Source organism: Pteronotus mesoamericanus, unplaced genomic scaffold, assembly GCF_021234165.1.
Source record: "Pteronotus mesoamericanus isolate MK-2021 breed Mesoamerican mustached bat unplaced genomic scaffold, CSHL_Meso_final contig_82, whole genome shotgun sequence".
NCBI lineage: Eukaryota > Metazoa > Chordata > Mammalia > Chiroptera > Mormoopidae > Pteronotus > Pteronotus mesoamericanus.
In genome coordinates this window covers 11,958,119-11,978,515 of record NW_026555265.1, presented here as the reverse complement: position 1 = coordinate 11,978,515, position 20,397 = coordinate 11,958,119, and the positions used below count along the sequence as shown (strand labels likewise).

Here is a 20,397-nt window from a genome sequence, read left to right as displayed (position 1 = left end):
TAAAATAAATAAGATGGAAATGGATAATATCAATAAATTATGGGGAGATAGAGCAGGTAAGAGGAAGTTGAACCCTGAGTGCCTGCAGATAGGGATTCCAATGAGAAATAAAACAATTCTTGTTAGAAAAAGGCTCATCATTTGGAGCTATTAAGTACTTTGGAATGAAAGTAAGAGGTAGGGCTACAACAAAAGGATTTAGTTAAGGTCTGTATAGGAATTATGTATGCCTCAGATCCCCTGTGCAACCAGACATGGTCAGAAAACTATCCCTCTCTTGATTTACCTCTTTCCTCCCCTGACAGCAACATGGAGATTCATTCCCTTCAAACCATGAAACAGAAGGGCATGGACTCAGGGACCCATATCAGATAAATATGATACAAGATACCACATTGAAAACATGACAGTTAATTTTTTTAAGTGTAATTATTAATTGCAGTTAAAGCAGGAAGCATTCAAGAAAGGCAATGAAACCATAGTAAATTACCTATGTTGGCTGTCAGCCATTTACTCATTCTTCTTAATGGGATCTTAATTTTGTTTATATTTCTAAAACAGACTCCCTACCATGTGACTCAGAGAAACCCAACTCTGTGCCTGACACCAAGGAGAGTCTGATCAACTAAATATGAGTGGCACCATTATTGGTTTAGGAATGGCCATGTGACCAGTTCTGGCCAGTGACATGACAGAAAGTTTTTTGACATGTTTTTCAAGCAGCTTCTAGGCAAAGACATAAAAAAGAGGCAGTTTCTTTTTATTTCTTTATTTTTTCTAGATATCTTCCTGTTAATATAATGCCCAGCACTACTGCACAGTTGTCACTACCAATCCAAGAACTGTGAAGAGCAGGGGAAGCCAAGAGCATCAGAAAGAAATAGAGCCAGACACCTAACATGCCAAGTCTGGGACCTTCCTGCCTCTGGACATCTTCAGATGTGCAATAGTAAATTTCTTAGAATCTCAGCCAGCTCAAGAGATTAAGAAACTGAGACAGGATAGTGAGAAGCTTGGAAAATTCCTTGGCAAGTGGAATAGGGAACCTGAGATAGCCAAATGCAATGGCCAAGCAATTTATAGCCAGATACAGAAGTTACCTCCCTAGAAATAACATGTAAGTCTCAATTGTGTTTCAGCTCCAGGCCCCCAAAAGCAGCAAAATCAGGTGGATGATGCCAGAACCAACTGCAGTGATTAATTACCTCCTACCCTGCCACTATCCAATCAGAGGAGACCATGACCCACAAAGGGCACACCTGGAGATCTGATGAATATGCTACTGAAACCCTCCCTTCCTCCCCAGACCTCCCCTAAGATTCCTGCCTGCAAGAAAAAAATGAAAGCCTCAAGACAAAGGACCCAACTCTCCTGTGCTCTTCCCTGGGGAGCAGCCCAGCCATTCCCTTTCCTTTCTTCTCCCCCACCCAACTTTTTTCTTCACAGGCATGTGTCTCTAAACTGTAAGGCAATGGGCAGCTGGCAGCTTGTTCCAGGCTTATCCCCTGAACTCGTCCCTAAGGCCCCTTTTCTCTGATTTGCCAGTGAGCTAAGGTAGCATGTCCTAGGCTCTCCTTTTGCTTCTTCTGTGCTAAGCCTTTTCATACCACCCTTGGCGGACCTGTTCTTTCTCTTGAGAATGTATTAATAAAACCCTTTCTCAATCACTTTCATCTCTCTGATCTGTAATTACTTTCTGCACTGGTGAAAAGAACCAAGTTTCCAATAACAAAACCAGGCCAAGATGTCACAGGTATTAAGTGGTAGAAATGGGATTGGATCCCAGGTTAGTCTGTCAAAGGTTTGAGATAACCACAGTGCCATATTGCTGAAGCAGGAGATAGAATAGGAAACCCTGAGACACTGCAGCTGTCATCAGTCAGCCTACTGATTTCCGAAAATTGCCTCGTGAGACTTGATAATAACTAGCACTGTGGTTTCCTCATAAAGTGGGCAGTCAAGAAGGAGGGTGGGAAATTCCATGCATAGAAGCTTAAATAAAAACCCTTTACAACCTGTAACCCTTCAATAGAAGGGAGCTATTCCCTGGCCAAAGATGGCCTGCTCCCACTTCTCGGGAAGTGTAGTTTCCTTAATAAATTTCCTGCGTGCTTTGCTTTACAATATCTGTGTGGTCAGTCCAATTCTTTGTTTGTGACCACCAGGAGCCTGGACCCCGTCTCCATCTGCAACATTGTCATTGTTCACTTATCTTCAGAAAATACTTTAAAAATGGAAATCAATTTTGTGACAGAGAGAAAATTCAGGGCATATGAAAATTAGGTGATGTGCCCTATAAGTCAAGACTAAAGACCCCATTAAAACCCTAATAACTTATGTTTCATAGTTTTATTTTTAAAAATAGAGGCATATTTGTTCATTTTTATTTTTCTTTAGGTAACTGAAATATCAAAATTATTTCCTTGGTTTGCACTGCACCTTCCAAAAAGACTGATGCTAAGAGTAAACATGGACAAAAAAATAGACAAGAAAGCACATAAAATTTAATACTCCTATTACTTAAGTATGCAACAAAATCAAGCTAACTTATCCTTATAAAACAACAAATGACCAAAAAAAAGAAACAAAACACATTATCTTGAAAGGATAATTTAAATTATTTTACCTGGGATGTTAAAAATATGTCTAAAATAATGTAGTATCCAACATTTAGAACATTCATTTTTCTTTAACAAAATTTTATTTCGATACATTGTAGTCTAAAGGAAAATGTAAGATTTAGTTTACTCTTTAGAACAATGATTTAAACATGTATGGCGTTACCCAAAGTGAGAGAAGTGTCTAATTTATCTTGGAATCTTGAAGACAAAATAGTATCTGGAGCATGGTACCTTCACATTAATTATTTGTTGCCTGAGTGAATGAACAATTGTGCACGTACTTTAAGGAAATCATAGATAGTATATAGGGAAAAAAGGATTTTCTACTTTTGTGACTGTTTTGGGGCAATTTCACTATGCAGATACTAGTAATGTTTGTTTCAATTTAGGCATTAAATCATAATTATTAAAAAAATGGAAGAATCCAAAGGGACACATTAGAGTGTAAAGGAAAGAGGGAGTTCTATGGAAAGTAACCTCACAGGGTAATCTTATCATAAATGTTTAACTGCACAGGTCAAGGTGTGTAGTCACTTCCCAGGCATGTAACTTCTTTAGTAAAAGGTTTATCTTTGCTTTAAGCAAGACCTTTCCATTGTTCTGTGTATCTAGATTAAGAAACTTTAAAAATAACTGTAACCACTCTCAAGAGAGCAGACAATCTTATTAATTACCCTGTAACCCAGGCCCTTCTTGCTTTTTCTCACTTCCATGTAATCTGTCTTATGTTTCCTCCTTAATTTCAAATACATAAAAGAAACTGCAAAACTGTTTTTCCCCCAGAACATTTATTTCAGTCTGTTGAAGTGTGCTTCAAGGTATATCTTCCTTTTAGCTTAAATAAATTTTTATAAAATTCTCTACGGGGTCTTATAATGACAAGAGTAGTTGATCTGATAATATTTTGAGAGATTTTTTAAATTTTAAGGGAAAAATCAATTCTTGCTTAAAAATTTGTTCTTTAAGTGATTATTTGCCTTTGTTAGTCTATACCTAAAACATTTTTTTTAATACTAATAATCCATTGCACATAAATAGTGTTTCTCCTTTGGGCTAAAATCGGTGTTAATTATCTCTAATTTTGATTTTTAGGAATCATTTTAAATGAAAAAAATAAGAAGACCACACATTAACAAAGTAACATTAGAGCAGTAATTAAGAAAAACACTATAATTGAAGTTAAAGAAATTAGAGGGCAGTCACCAAATGGCTACCTTCAATACCAGAGTGGTGTTATGACGTCAGAGAACTCTGCCACACCCAGTGCCTACAGGGAATTCACTGAGCATTCTCGCTGGATACAAAGAGCCTTGAAAGCAGTCAGCAAATGGACGGCATGATCATTATGGCTAGTTTCAAAAAATATGAAGAGGCCCCATGCATTGTGATGTGTCTATAGTACACAAAATTATATCTGATGCAAACCATCCCTTTTAGAAACCTGTAATGGAAAATACTCTAAAGGAGACAACACTTATAATTCTGGGTGCAGCAGGCAGACTAGGAGTGGCGTGGCACATGCTTTCTTCTATTGGCACACCCTTTAAAGGAAATTCTCCTTCCTTTCAGTTATATTGAAAAATATTTCCTTCAGTGCCTGTTACAGAACTTACTCTCTAGATTTTGGAAATGATGAATTAAAAATAGTACTCGTACTTGTTATGGCATGTTTCTGAATGGTATCCATTTCTCTCAGGCCAAAGCTTTAGATTTCTCTATTATTTTATTCTCCCTGTTCTTTTTTCTTTTTGAAATTATTGGGGCTACATTTATATAATAAAATTTTATAGGTTTCAGGTGTACCATTCTATAATACTTCATCTGTATATTGTATTTTATGTTCACCAGCCCAACTTAAGTCTCCTTCCATCATCATTTATCCCCCCATGCCCTCTTCTACCTCCCCCGCCCGCTCCTTCTCCTGTGGACACGTACTGTTGTCTGTGTCTATGATTCTTTCTTTCTTTCTTTCCCTTCCTTCCTTTCTTCCTCCCTCCCTCCCTCCCTCCCTCTTTCTTTCTTTCTTTCTTTCTTTCTTTCTTTCTTTCTTTCTTTCTTTCTTTCTTTCTTTCTTTCTTTCTTTCTTTCTTTCTTTCTCTTTCTCTCTGTCTTTCTTCCTTCCTTTCTTTCTTTCTCTTTCTTCCCTCTACCTTTTTCATGTAGTCCTGCAACCCCATTCCTACTGGAGAGCTGTCAAACCTCCTTTGCCTAAGAGTCTGTTTCTATTTTTTTTTTTTTTTTTTGGTTAGTTTATTTTGCTCATTAGATTCCACATATGACTGAACTCACATGGTACTTCTCTTTCCCTGGCTGGCTTATAACACTTAGCATAATACTCTCCAGGTACAGCCTGGCTGTCACAAAGGGAAAGATTCTCTTCTTTTTTTAACAGCTGAGTAGTATTTCACTGGATAAATGTACCAGTTTTTTTATCCACTCCTCTACTTTTGGCTACTTGGGCTGCTTCCAAATCTTGTCTATTGTAAATAATGCTGCTGTAACATAGGGTTGCATATATTACTTTGAATTACTGTTTTGGGTTCCTTTATGTAAATTCCCAGAGGTGGAATTGCTGTGCCATAAAGCAGTTCCATTTTTAATTTTTTGAGGAAACTTTATACTACTTTCCACAGTGGCTGCACCAATCTGCATTCCCACCAAAACTGCAAAATGGTTTTCTTTTCCCCACATCCTCACAACACTTTATTTTGTCAATTTATTCATGACAGCCATTCTGGCAGTTGTGAGGTGATACCTCATCGTGGTTTGAATTTGCATTTCTCTAATAATTAGTGACATTGAGCAGCTTTTCTTATGTCTGTTGGCCATCTGTATGTCCTCTTTGAAAAAGTGTCTCTATAGGTCTTTTGCCCACTTCTTAATAAGTTTGTTTGTTTTTTGGTGTTGAGTCCTACAAGTTCTATATATATGTTAAATATTAACCCTGTATCAGATGTATCATTTGCAAGTATGTTCTCCTATTCAATAAGATTTCTTTTTATTTTTTTGATGGTTTCCTTTGCTGTGCAAAGCATTTTTAGATTGGCATAGCCCCATTTGTTTATTTTTCTTTTCTTTCCCTTGCCTGAGGAAATATATCAGAAAAAATATTGCTACGAGAAATGTCTGAGATTTTACTGCTTATGTTTTCTCTTAGGATTTGTATGGTTTCAAGTCTAACATTTAAGTATGGTGTAATAATGTGGTTTAGTTTCATTTTTTGCACATATCTTTCCAATTTTCCCTACACCGTTTGTTGAATAGACTATCTTTAGTCCATTGTACGTTTTTGCCTCCTTTGTCAAATATGAATTGGCCATAAAGGTATGGGTTTATTTCTGTGCTTGCTATTCTGTTCCATTGAGCTACATATCTGTTTTTATGCCAGTACCATGTGGTTTAGATTTCTATGGCCTTGTAGTATTGTTTGATACCAGGTAGCGTGATTCCTCCAACTTTGTTCCCTTTCTCAAGATTGTTGTGTGTGGCTATTCAGGGACTTTTATGGTGCCATATACATTTTTGAGCCTTCCTATTGTAATTGGTCCTTGATTTCTACTGGTTTGTTTTTGTGTGGGACTGACCCTTAGCTGATTGACTGTAAGGCTCATTCCCGAACATGGCGGGAAGCTGCCGTTCAGGTGCCTGCTGAGACTGACCTTTGGGTATGCTTGTGAAGCTTACTGAATCCTGCTTTGATGTTGTCTGAAGATGGACACTAGGTGTGTTGGTTCTGGGCTTCTTGTGAGAGACTCTGGTGAAGGTCAATTTTAGACACTGCCCTTGACTTGCCCTGGGCAACCTGTTTGGAGTTAAAGGTGATCCACAGCTTGAAGCTACCTCTGCTAGGTCTGGGTGCACATGGGAAGTAGTAGGTTGTGCACTAAGGTAGGCTTTTACCAGCACAAGGCCCTGGGACAGGTTTGCAAAAGTCCCAAGGCACTCCAAGATACGCCTCTTCCTTCCTCCACCTGCTGGCTGCCTGTTAGGCTCGGTCACTGAAAGAGCCTCTCTGGTGGTATTCAAGTTGCATGAAGTAGTGTCACAATGAATTACTAGGTAAGGGCAAATGGTGTTCACCAGACTCATATGGGTTCAAACTCAGTGCCAGTGCCAGGTCTGAGGCCATTCAACAAATGTTCCTGGATATTCCAAGTCTAGTTGCCACTCATTGGGTGCTCTCACACCTTGGTTTCGGGGCAGGGGCTCAGGGAGTCATCAGGGTGAGGCCACATAGTTTTTCAGGCCCAAACAGACCAATTTTGGCTGTGTAAATGGAGGGCTCTTCTCCAGTCAGGCTTGTGAGGAAAAATGGCCCCGGTCCTAGAGTCACCCAACTTAATCTGTCCCAGATTTTGCTGGGAGGAGAAGGAGTTCAGCTGGGCAGAGCTGCCGGAGTTGAGAGGTTGTGGCTAGTGGATCTTCGGTGAGGAATAGGTGCCTGTCAAGTTCGGAAGAAGGTGGGGATGTGGCCTCCACCCCAGAGCCACACACAACTCAGTCTTTCCTGGGTTATGCCTCGACCTTGGCAGGGTGGAGTCACTACAAGTGGGGTGAATGGGGCATCGGGAGCCCAGAGGGTGGCTCTTGTTGATCTCCCATAAGGGAGAAGCACCACCCAGGTTCACAGGAAAGTGGAGGGAATGGTCTCCACCCCAAAGCCACACAACTCAGTCACAGACGTCCCCTGAGTCTGCCCAGACCCTTTGCCAAGGTAGCTGACTCCTCAACAGGTTGTAAGTTTTTCAGAGTAGTTGTGAGAGGGTGTCCAGAGAGTGGGCCTATTCCTCTCCCAGGCTGATGCTACAGGGAGAGGAGGGCACGGGAGAGACTGGGTGGGCCCTACTCTCTGCCGCGTGAGAGAGGAACTCAGCTCAAGGATCCTGGTGGCTGACCCTTCAGTTGTCTCCCTAGAGTTACAAACCGTAGAGTCTCCTCACGGGACTCTAGTCCATTCTGTCCTCTGAACTCTATTGCATTCCACCCTCCCTCCACTTGAGCCCAGGATAAGTGGTTGCAAACAAGTGTTAGTACATTCGCTCTTTACAAAAGTGCCTGTGTCTCTAGCAGACTTGCCTCGCTCCTTGTTGTATAGAATCCCTGCTGTTTTTCACAGTCAGATGTTAAGTGGCACCTCTTCTTAGTGTTCTGGGCTGGAGAGCCCAGCTTGGGGTTGAGACCCCACACTTCTTAGGGGATCCTCTCGCAGCTGGGATATCTGTCTGGAATCTCAGCTGCCACCCATGGGATTAGAAAGTACTCTTTTCCCATGTCTAGCCATCCTACCAGTCTCGAAGTGGCTTCTTTTGTAAATCCTTGGTTATAAGACTTCTCTTCCGCTAGTCTTCTGTTGGTTATCTATGTTGATTGTTCCATAATTCCAGTTGGTCCTTGGAGGAGGTGAATATGTCATCCACCTATTCTGCCGTCATCTTGGATTTGAGCCTTTTCCCTGTTATTTTTATAACATTGAATATTAGTGTTATTTATGTATGTTTTATTGCATAATGGATCTGCTTATGTTCTTAGTTAAGCTATGCTTTATTTCCAGTCAGCGTTCTTGGACATCCCACCAAGTGACATTATAATACAACTGTTTAACTCTTATTCTGGTTAAACGTAACACTTGTGATCATTGTATGTTAAGTTCAGTTCTGTCATAGCCAGCTTTACCAGAACAGGGATGACCAGAACCAGTATATCAGCCAGTCATGAGGTGGGCGGAGGGCATGTAAGGATGGATTCAATAACAGGTAGAAAGATAGTGCCAACATGTGGCTTTGAGAAAGTTCAATGTTGGAGAAGCTAAAGCCATCTATCCTCTAGAGATTTAGTCCTTTACAGATCTTTTAATTTTTATTTTTAGAGAGGGGGAAGGGAGGGAGAGAGGAAGAAAAACATTGCTAGGAGAGAGAAACATTGATTGGTTGCCTCTTGTACATCCCCCAACCAAGGACTGGACCTGCATCCCAGGCATGTGCTCTGACCAGGAATTGAACCAGTGACTTTTCTCTTTGCAGGACAATACCCATCCAACTGAGCCACACCAATCAAGGATATTTGGAGATTATGAGAAGACAAAGAAAGATCTTGGCCTGACATGAGCAAGAATATCAGACAGGGATCCAAGATAAGTCGTGTAAGAAAGCACTCCACCACAGAGTGATAAGGTAAGAATACTATTTTTGAATTCTATGTTCAGAGTTGACTCAGGGAAATCCAACTCCATGTTGAGCCCAGGAATTGTTGATTATAGACTCCTTATATTCTTAATACTTACGGAAAGGACTAGGGTAAGATTTTAGGTATAAGACAAGAAGCAAACTAAGGTTTAATGGGGCCTAAAGTTTATATTATACTAAGGGTTTCTTAAGAAAAAAGGACTAGAGTCACCAGTATAAGAGAAAGAAATGCATACTTATATAGGATAAGAAAATAAAATCTAACACTTTACTGTGTCCTTGGAGCTCAGGCCTCTTTTTCCTAAGATCCCCTAGGTAGTTTCTAAGAAGCGCTTTCTCAGGAATTGTTCTTTTTTTCCTCCCTCCCTTGTTTCCTTTCTTCCTTCCTTCCTTCCTTTGTTCTTTTGTTATCTTCAGTAATTTTTCTTGATTACTACCTGGCTTCATTTCCAACCTCAGATATTGTACAACTCCCAACCACTCCAAACATTCATGGAGTCTGTTGCAAATGACAGGAAATGATACTTCAACATTCTTAGGTTAAGGGTGAATCTGCCTCTTGGCACAGATGATTCCAGATAAAGGAGTTGAATAGTCCTAAAAAGCAGGAGAATGAGGAAACATAAGGGCAGAGAGGCATAAGAACTCATTAGAATCTGCTCTGACTGGTTTTGCTCCGTTGGTTGGTCCTCTTCCCCACAGAGCAAAGGATTGGTGGTTTGATTCTGGGTCAGGCTACATGTCTACATCGCAGATTTGGTCTGGTTGGGCCATGTATGAGGGGGCAACCAGTTGATGTTTCTCTCTCACATTGACGTGTCTCCCCCTCTCTTTTCCTCTCTCTAAAAAGTACATAAATAAATTTTAAAAAATCATTAGAATTTTTGTTGAAAATAATTTTTTGATATCACGGACAAAAGGGGACCACATACTAGGCATAACAAGCTCAAGAGAGCCCTGCATGGCAGTCTTACAAACTCAGAGAACTAAAGTAACCATGTCAAGGGGTACAGAACATGGGTACCCTCAGGGCAGTGGGGGGCCCACCATCCCCCCAAATCATGCAGGGAGGCAGGAGGCAGGTGGGGTGGAGAGGCCCACAGAGTGAAGAGTATAGCTTTAAGGTACATTATATAACAAAGGCAGATTAACAGCTCATGCCTACCTGAAAGGAAGATCTCAGAAGCTGCAGAATTGTGAAAGTGACTGCGAAAACATGCAGTGATCTGTGACAAAATGAGGGAGGAAGGGGATGGGGATGGAAGCTCATACAGCACCTACATTAGTTGTGTGAGGGAAGGCGCCCTCCCCAGATGCCCATACATTTTGGGGAACTCTTGCCCTGACTGAAGATGGCAGCCAAAAGAAGGTCAAAGACACTGAGGAGCTGACAAAAGTGGTGAACTCTAACAACCACAGGAAGTGCTGGCTATTAGATCATGCAGGAAGTTCTGAGGTGAGCATTTAAAATTGGAGTGGGAGGTCTTGATGGGGGACTCATATGTTGGAAAACTTTTAGTTTCAGGTAATAATAATAAGCTTAGTAATCATTGTATGTAAAAAGCCATCATTTCAGGAACTGAAGGTATGACCCACCTTGACCCCAGGACACCATAAACAGTTCCACCTTTGTGCACCAGGAGGACTGCGAGCAAAGAGGGTGGTATCTGCGCCATTGTACCCCAGGATGAGGTGCCCACAGTCCAGGACACAGATAAAGACCACCGCCCAGGGCACAGATGAAAGAATGCTGCAGCTTTTTATCTGATTAACTTTTCCCCTGAATTCCAATCCCCTTACCTATACTTTTCTTCTCCTTATAAAAAAGGTCGGTTTAAAATGGAATTTAAGACAGTCTGTTAGGGTACAAACCCACCGAATTTTCAGGTCGCCAGCCATTTGAATAAAGCACCCATAAAGATTCAACCCCTGTCTCTGCTTCTTGGGTCTGGTGGGTGACAGGCAGTACGAACGCCAGCTTTTCCGGCTGCAGTCTGACGGTCTGTCTTCCTGAGGTCTGCCTGAGGTCTGCCTGAAGAAGGTGGTGACAGAGCTAATGGAGCTGCGGGAACCTGCCTGGCCACCCAGAGTCCTGAGAGATTCTTGGAGCTGAGCTGTGACAGGGAAGGCAGAGCTGCAGACTTCTGCTTTCCTGAAGGATGTACACAGCAGTCACCCTCCTGCCTCTGAAACAGTGTAACATGGCACAAGGTTTCCTGAACCACTACATGGAGACTGAGAACAGTGCACCCCAGAAGGGAGCTGCTCTGAGAGGACTCTGAAACTTAGAAGTACACATTCCAGAGAGGATGGAGATCTGTTTGTGTGACTGGCTGATGGACGGATAAGGATATGGGGAACTTCTGGGTAGGATTTTGGCTTGTAGTCTTTTGGGAAGATAAAATATATATATTTTTTTAGTTTATAAATTAAATGCTCACATTTGCTATTGTTAATAAATTGTTCTAACTTTAAAACATAGAAAATATCACTACTTTATTTTTATAGTTACAATGGTGAAAAAGTGCTGGGTCTTGTGGGAAAGGAGGGCTCTCAGCAAGAGTGCTCTCAGGCCCCTAAGTTTGGGATCCTGTTGGTAAAAACTTGTTCCCTTCAACACAAATTGTTTGAGTCATGTAGATTCAAGATGCCAAGTAGCTGAGCCCCAGTCTGCAAGGTTACAACCACATAGGATTGTGTGAGATTAAAGCTTTTTAACTAAAAGCAGTTTATGGAGGCGGGGGCGGGGGGTGGGGGTGTGCGGTGTAGTCATCTCCTAGGCAGGAATCTTCCCTGACAAAAATCAGCCTTTACTTTGGCTGAGCCTGTCTGTTGTCTTTTTGCATCTATGACAACATACCTCTGGAATGTAAAGGTAATTTCCCTTTTTCAAACTCTTTGCACAACCACCAGCACCAGAGCAGGGACTACAAATCCTGTCATTGTTATTGTGTTTATTGTTGACTTTTAACTATCCTGTACCCAACTATGTAAAAGAAGTACATGTCTATAATTTTACCTTTTTATCCAATCCCAGAGGTTTCCCTGCTTTGCCTTCTCCCACCTTCCTAATATATCACCTACTCTTTTGATTGTAATGTATAAAATAAGGGGCAGAACTTTCATTTTCTGGAGCATTTCTTTAATCCATTGAATTTTGTTTCCCAGTAATTTTTGTCAGTTTGGTCAAGAAAACTCATAAAAATTCTTACAGGTTTGGATATTTCTTACATTGACAGTACTATATTTTGGTTAATCACAATGGCATACTGGTGTCACATTTGCCAACAAATATGTCATAGCTTGGAACTTTGGTAAAATATGTCATAGCTTGAAACTTCTGTAAAATATGTTTGGAAGGCTGGATGCTGAAGCCACAAACTTCTGCTAACCTCTTACAGTGACTCATGGCCTAGACAGCTCTATCCAAATCAGCGCAACCAGTCATAAAACATCTGCTAGGATCATCTCTGGAATACTGTGAGCACTCTGGCTCTCTTTACTCTTTTGGCTTGCTCTTCTTACTTTGAATCTGGCTGAATTTAGTTGTACAACTGACATAATTTTGCTAGGTACAGGGTTTCACAATTCAGATCTACCTAGGGATTGTGAACAAAAAAAAGGGGAATGTTCCAGTGCTCGCTTTGGCAGCACATACACTAAAGTTGAAATAATACAGAGATCAGCATGGGCCCTGCACAAAGATGACATGAAAATTTGTGAAGTATTCCATATTTCTAAAAGAAGAAAGAATAAAAGAAAAAAAAGAAAAATGGGGTTCCAGAGAAAGCAGTCAGGCCATGGTGGGTAGTCACACCCCAGGCATATAACTCCTTTGTTCCCCTCCTTTTTCTGCAGGTGTAGTCCCCTATTCCATCTGGGTTGCCATGAAAACAGACAGAAAGAGCAGTGATTTTTTTTCATTCACATCCTAATGGAAACTAAAAGAATAATGTCAGATTGCTCACGGTCCATCAATGGGTGCAGATAACTTTTTAGTAAAAGGTTTATCTTTGATTTAATCAAGCCCTGTGCATTGTTTCTGTGCATCTAGATTAACATACCTTTGAGGTAAACCATAACCACCCTCAAGAGAACACATTATTTTAACTATCCTATAATCCGGTCCCCACCTTGCTTCCCCCACCCTTCCGCCCTCCTGTATTCTTCCTTACCTCCCTTCCTCAATTTCAAATACATAGAAGAAGCTGCAAAATTGTTATTCTAGGAAGCATTTTGAGATTTACTCCCCTGGCATATGTTGGGTGAAGAAACCTATTTTGTTTATCATATGTTAAGCAGTTCTCTTTTATTTTCTCATACCAATTATGTTTGGATATCCTACTCTTGAAAAAGTCACCTTGGAAATTTTTCCCCTCAAGTTGTGGCTTAAAATATTAAAGAAAAAAGTGCTGGGACTCACAGTATATGCTATAAGCCTCTCATACACTTGTACAGACAGTACCTTCCCCTGGGTGGAAACTTGCTTACCTGCAATTCAAAGGCCACCCACTAACAGTGGCAGGAGAGGCCTGATTTAAAAGGAAGAGTCACAGAATGGAGGCTCTGCTTCACAGTGTCCTCCACACCCTCTCTCCAGTTTGTATCTTACAGGCGCTGTAGTTTCTTCTCCCATCTAAGACCCTGATCTCAAATTCTTATCCCCAGTGGCTTTTTCTCATGCCTCCTCTTATTTCCCAAGTCTCTCTTCCATAGAATTGTAATTGCCTTACTTTGTCAGTCTTCTTTTCTGACTCCTCCAGCCCCTGCTCCCTCCCTCCACTGCCCTGCCCCCACCCACAAAAGTCTGTTTTCTCTTAGTTTCAGCTCTTGGTAGTTTGCCTCTCCTCATTTATTTCATTTAACCTCTCCCTCACTTTCTACACCCAGAACTGTTAACACGTTCCCAAGGCTTTATCTCTCATTCATTCAACAAATATTCATTGAATATTTACTCTTACACCCACATTCATACCAACGAATTTTGTTGGCTGTACATTCAAAAATCTATTTAGAAACTGACTTGCTTTTACTTCTACCAGCCAGGCTGAAACCACCGTCATCTTCTGGACCACTGCATTAACCTCCAAGTTGGTATCAGGCCTTGTGTTTAAATTTCTCATGCATCTCCCTTAGTCTTAGTCTAACCCAGCATCTGGACTCTGTGACCCTTTTAAACCTTACATAAGATTAAGTCGCTGCTGTCTGCTTATAACCATCCCAATGGCCCTCTCTCTCCCCCAATTGTGGTAGGAACAACTTTTTAAGTGTTGTTAATACATTAGCGTTATCTAAAGATATAATGTTGTATAACAGATCTAGAATTTATACATCTAGCATAATGGAAATCTTATACCAGTTGATTAGTAGCTCCCTCTCCCATCCTCCCCCCATCCACTGGCAACCACCATTCTATTCTTCTGCTTTTATGAGTTACTTTGACTATTTTAGATATAAGTGGAATCATGCAGTATTTGTCCTTCTGTGGCTGGCTTATTTCACTTAGCCTAATGTTCTCAAGGCCAGAGTTGTTACCAGGCTCTACCTGAATCACACTGCATATGTTTATCCCTCCCTCTTTTTTTACTTCTCTGGCTTCATCTCCTACACATTTTATAGGCATTGAACTCCTGCTCATTGCCCCCTTCCTCAGTTTTAACACTTCCTATATGTTCTGGCCTCAGAAACCACTTCTTTCTGTCACCACTTTCAGGTATTTTCTTAAGCATCACCTTCTCAGTGACGCCTTTCAGGGACCCTGTAGTCAAACTTTCAGCAGCCTACTCTTTCTTGGTTCTTTTGTAGTTAACTTTCCTGATTTATTTTCTCTCTACCACTTTCACCATTATATATTTATCTCTTTCATTATATAAGAGTAAAAACTATAAAAAGAGATGTTTGTTTTTTCGATATATTTGTTTTACCAGCATCTGGAGCAGTGCTTAACACATAGTAGGTACGTAGGCACACAATGTTTATTATTTTTTATTTTTTTAAGTACATTTTATTGATTATGCTCTTACAGCTGTCCCATTCCCTGCCCCCTTGGGCCCCTCCACCTAGTGCTCCCCTTCCCTCCAGCATTGCCCCCCACCCTGCCTTAGTTCATGTCCATGGGTGGTGCATATTTAAGTTCTTCAGCTTCTCCCTTTCCTATACTGTTCTTAACATCCCACTGTATATTTTGTTCCTACCAATTATGCTTCTTGATCCCTACACCATTTCCCTCTTCTTCCCCTTCCCCCTTCCAGCTGATAACCCTCCAAATGATCCCCAAACCTATGATTCTGTTCCTGTTCTGGTTGTTTATTTAATTATTTTGTTTTTATTTTTATTTTTTGTAAAATAATATTTCAATACAGTATTTTATTTATTTATTTTTAGAGAGGGGAAGTAAGGGAGAAAGAGAGGGAGAGAAATATCAATTGGCTGCCTCCTGCAAACCCCTTACTGAGGGCCTGGCCCTCACCCAGGCATGTGCCCTGGCCAGGAATCAAACCAACAGCCTTTCTGTTCACAGGCCAGTACTCAATAGACTGAGCCACACCAGCCAGGGCTGTTTTTATTTTTTTTTTTAGATTCAGTTGTTGATAGTTGTGTTCATTGTCATTTTAATATTCACAGTTTTAATCTTTTTCATTTTCTTAAATAAGTCCCTTTAACATTTCATGTAATAAGTGACTGGTGATGACAAATTCCTTTAGCTTTACCTTGTCTGGGAAGCTCTTTGTCTGCTCTTCCATTCTCAATGATAGCTTTGCTGGATAGAGTCATCTTGGTTGTAGGTCCTTGCTTTTCATCACTTTGAGTACTTCTTCCCAGCCTCTTTTTGCCTGCAAAGTTTCTTTTGAGTAATCAGCTGACAATGTTATGAGAACTCTTTTGTAGGTAACTCTCTGTTTTTCTCTTGCTGCTTATAAGTTTCTTTCTTTATCTTTAACTCGTGGCATTTTAATTATGTTGTGTCTTGGTATGGTCTTCTTTGGGTCCAACTTGATTGGAACTCTCTCTTTCCTGGACTGGTATGTCTATTTCTTTCACCAAATTAGGGAAGTCTTCTTTCATTATTTTTTCAAACAGATTTCCAATTTCTTGTTTCTTCTCTTCTGCTTCTTGCACCCCTACAATGCGAATATTGGACCTCTTGAAGTTGTCCTAGAAACTGCTTATACTAACCTCGTTTTTTTGGATTCTTTCTTCTTCTTCTTGTTCTGATTGGTTGTTTTTTATTTCCTTATGTTCCAAATCATTTATCTGATTCTCAGTTTCATTTGCTCTACTGTTGTTTTCCTGTAAATTGTTCTTTATTTCAATTAGTGAATCCCTCATTTTGGACTGATCTTTTTTATGTTGCTGAGGCCCTCACTAAGTTCTTTGAGCATCCTTATAAACTGCGTTTTGAACTCTACACCTCATAGATTGTTTATTTCCATATGGTTTAGCTCTTTTTCTGGAGTTTTGATCTGTTCTTTTATTTGGGTCATGTGTCTTTGCCTCTTTGTTTTGGCAGCCTCCCTGTGTGTATTTCTATGTATTAGGTAGAGCGGCTTTGACTCCATGTCTTGGTAGTATGTCCTATTGTAGTAGGTGTCCCGTAGGGTTCAGTGGCACAGCCTCCCGGTATAACCCAAGCTGGGTATTTGAGGTGCACCCTTCATGTGAGCTGAGTGCATCTTCCTCTTGTAGCTGAGCCTTGGTTGCTGTTGGCAGATCAATGGAAGGAATTTACCCAGGCCAGTGAGCTGCAATTATTGGCTGTGACCATTTAGTAGCAACCTCTGCCCTCCGTGGAGGATCAGCCGAGCAAGGGCAGTGTGGTGGTACTCTGACATGGTCTGCAGCTGTCCACTGGATGCACTGGCCCTGGGGTTTTCTGGGTGCTACAGGCCAAGATCAGCTGTTACCTGTGTTTTGCCCCAGTGGCGCCCTTCCTGAGCTATAAAGCAATCTGAGGAGGCTGCTACTTGTGCTGGGCTTGGAGATTCCCAGATGGTGCCAAGCTGTGAAACTAATCTGGCTGTTGCTAGTGCCCAGCCTTGAGCTCCCTGAGACCAGCTGTTGTTTGTTTGATAGGATTTAGAAAGCTGTGAAACATGATCCAAGATCAGTTATTCATATCGATAAGCAGCTTGGGTGGGCCCAGAAATGGTGTGGTGTGGTGTGGAGTCTCTGGGGATCTCCAAGGTGGATCTGGATCAAACAGTGTTATCCTGGTTGATGGAGTCTCAAATATGGCACCAGCCTGCCAGCTCTGTGGTTCTGTAAAGGGGGGTGAGGGGCTCAGAAAAGGGCCAATGGCCTCTGCTTGCTCTAGCACTAGACCCTTCAGCCTCTCCCAGCACGTCACTGGTACCCTTCAAGCTCCTACCCTGGTGTTAGAACTCATAGTGGATGAGTCTGAGTAGGTGAGTCCATGTGGGTTTTTTAAGAGGAGCTGGCTCCAGAAGTTTCTTCCACCAACTCAATCCCCACTGGTTTTTGCAGCCAGAGTTGTGGGAACTTATGTTCCTGGCAGTGGACCTCTGGGCTGGGGGGTCTAGTGTGGGGCTGGGACTACTTGCTCCTTCCTAAATTTTTATACACCAACATGTGGGTGAGAGACTAGCCCATGCTCTGTCTGTACCCCTCCTACCAGTTTTGATGCGTATGGTTTCTATAATTCTGTAGTTGTTAGACTACCTTCAACTTGATATCTGAAGTTTCTGAGTGATGATTATTCTATATTTTAGATGTAATTTTGATGTGGTTGTGCAAAGAGGCAAACCACATCTGCCTATGGTCACCATCTTGATCGGAAGCCCCCAGGTACACAATGGTTTTTAAATGAACAAATGAATGAATGAATACATGCTACTATGTGTCAGTTATTTAGTATACAATAATGCAAAAAATTAGATCTTGCCCTCCTCTAATTAACAAACTAATAAAAATCTGTCAAAAAAAACCTAGAGAAGTTTGTTTAAAGAGTTAGAAAGCATGGAACATGGATACCTAAGCCAGCCTCAACCTAGGGTAGGGTGAGGTACTCAAGTTGGGCTTCCTGTAGGAGGCGGTATATGAGTCTGACCGAAGTTAGCCCAATGAAGGAAGGAGGAGAGGTTTGGAGAGATTTAGATAGAAAGACAACATGAATAAGGCAAACTCTAGTCAGCTACCGTAGTAGATTTGTACTGTACCCATTACTGGCTAACTTATCTTTCCTTTATCACTTCATGTTCAAGTACCCTTTTCCTTCAAGCTCCCAACAAACTGCTAGTCTTTTTTTTTTTTTTTTAATTTATTTACTCATTTTTAGAGAGAGGTGAAAGGAAGGAGAGAGGGAAACATCAATGTGTGGTTGCCTCTTGTGTGCCCCCTACTGGGGACCTGGCCCGCAACCCAGCCATGTGCCCTGACTGGGACTTGAACTTTGACCCTTTGGTTTCCAGGCCGGTGCTCAGTCCACTGAGCGACACCAGCCATGGCACAAACTGCTGGTGTTTAAGTCTTGGTTCAGTATTGGCCTCTGGAAGAACCCAATTGAAGACTGTGATTCTTGCTTAAACTCTAGAGATTGAAAATGACAGCCATTGTGAGATAATTAAGCAAACTAGATTGGTTGGATATAGTATATAGGTAGTAGTGATTATATTTGGTAGCAAAAAGATTTGAATTCTATGTTAAGGAATTTGAACTGTTTCCAAATTCCTTATGAAATCTTTGAGTATGGGGATGAAGTAATCGAAAGGATATTTGAGTATGATGAATCTACCTGTGGTATCTAATGTTATAATACTGGGGGCAGGGAGAGATTACAGGAAGGAAACAGTTCAAACTACAGAATTAGGGTATATTCAGAAGTATATTAGTGAGGTGGCAGTGAGCATGGAAAGAAATAGATGGAGAGAAAATGTGAAGGGAAAAGAGGACAGGATTTGGTGCTAAGCGGTGTGTGTGATGAGGGAATGTGAGTTAGAAAGCAGCAGTATCATTAACAGAGATGAGGAAAGTGAGTGAGTTCTGGATTTGATGAGTTAAAGACATTTGGACTTCGTGTTAGTGGAATGTCTAAGTAGAGATATTCAGCAGACAGCTGGAAATACAAGAAGGCAGGAAGGATTTTATTTCAGAATTGAGGCTCTTTCAGATGGCGATACATGTGTCTGGCTATTTTGAAAACCCCAAAGAAACACTTGCTTTATACAATTCTTATCCTGACCTGTGACTCTCAATAGAGTAGGGTGAATGTTATGGTAACCTGAAATGATTGGCAGGTTTTGCAGTAGAAGCGCACACACATACACTTGTGATGTGGAGAGGCCATAAATGTGCATGAGGGCACGAGGGCATGAGGGAGGGCAAAAAGCTAGGTTGTAGGCATTCAAATTCTGAAAGATACTGGGCAACCAGGGAAGCAAGAAGTCAAGTTCAAGGAATTTGGCAGAGTTCAAGTGCAGTAGACAAGTTTGGAATTCTGGAGGCTGAGATCTGGCCAAAAGACCAGCCATTTGTAGCAGAGCCCTCAGACTCAGAGGACTAATGTTATTTACCTTTTGCCTAGTTTTAAAGAGTGATGCTGGCCACACACTGGAGGGTGTTATTAAGGCATCCATCTCTTAGATTTTTCTTCTTTGGGCTGAATAAACCTCATTTCATTCTTCTCACAGGTCATACTTTCCATTTAATTATTTGTTACTCTTCTCTGAACTTTCTCCAATTTTCCTTTTAAAATATTGAGACCAAACCTTCAAAACACAGTAACAACTGGCTTAGTTCTGGGCACAGGAAATGATTCTTTTTCTAAAATGTCACACACCAGGCAACATTTCTTTTCACGTTTTTCCACCTGTTTTTTATGCAACCATTTAGTGTTCATCTTATCTAGATCCCATGTTAATTTGAGACAAAATGCGGTAATAGAATATATCTTTTTCAATAATTTTTTTTGTTTTGTTTTCAAAGGTTCAGCGTTGTAAATGGTATTGGCTCATATCAGTAGTTTACAAAATACTGCCGTACTGCCAGTCTGATTCCTTTTGTCCCGTAAGACAGCCCATGTCACGAAATATGTAAGGCTCTATCTTCACGCTTTCGCCTTAAATTGTATTTTGCTCTGCTCATCCTAACAGATTAAACACTGGGCTAGCTAAAATGTTATGAGAAGTAATACAGAAAAATGAAATGTGCTTAGACAGGAATCAAAACTGCAAGCAGAGGAGAACGCGCCAAGGAGCCGGGAGATGACTGAGACATCTCTGGGAGTAATTTTCCATGTGGACTGAAGGACGATCTTGTAAGGCACAGCCCCAGGTTACACCGCTGGGCTCCAATTCTGCAGGATTTACAAGCCATTACTGGAGAGAGTCTACGGCTCTCCTGGCACTGGAGGAGGAGGAAGAAATGTTCATGGGACAATAAAAACTTTCAGTTTACAGAGTAATAAAAACGGAGTCTTTGTTTTGCTGGGTGAAGATATGTGACCCCTGAGTTTAACAGGGGTGGGGGTGGAGGATCTGTTTCAACGCTGGCTAGGTGCCACTAAGCCCAGATTGCTGAGGACTTTCAGCCACTTCTGACAAGGTAGTATCCAAGGCCAGAGAAGGGCTAAGTCTCGC

At 41.2% G+C, this 20,397-nt stretch overlaps 2 non-coding genes across 2 annotated transcripts; one reads left to right on the top strand and one right to left on the bottom strand.

The window, feature by feature from the left end:
• The first annotated feature begins 12,438 nt into the window (after positions 1 to 12,438).
• On the top strand, positions 12,439 to 12,542 carry LOC129080046 (U6 spliceosomal RNA). The gene has a single exon (XR_008530134.1). It is a non-coding gene; the product is annotated as a U6 spliceosomal RNA (small nuclear RNA).
• Positions 12,543 to 12,659: 117 nt separating this feature from the next.
• On the bottom strand, positions 12,660 to 12,790 carry LOC129080055 (small nucleolar RNA SNORA31). The gene has a single exon (XR_008530141.1). It is a non-coding gene; the product is annotated as a small nucleolar RNA SNORA31 (small nucleolar RNA).
• Positions 12,791 to 20,397: the final 7,607 nt, after the last annotated feature.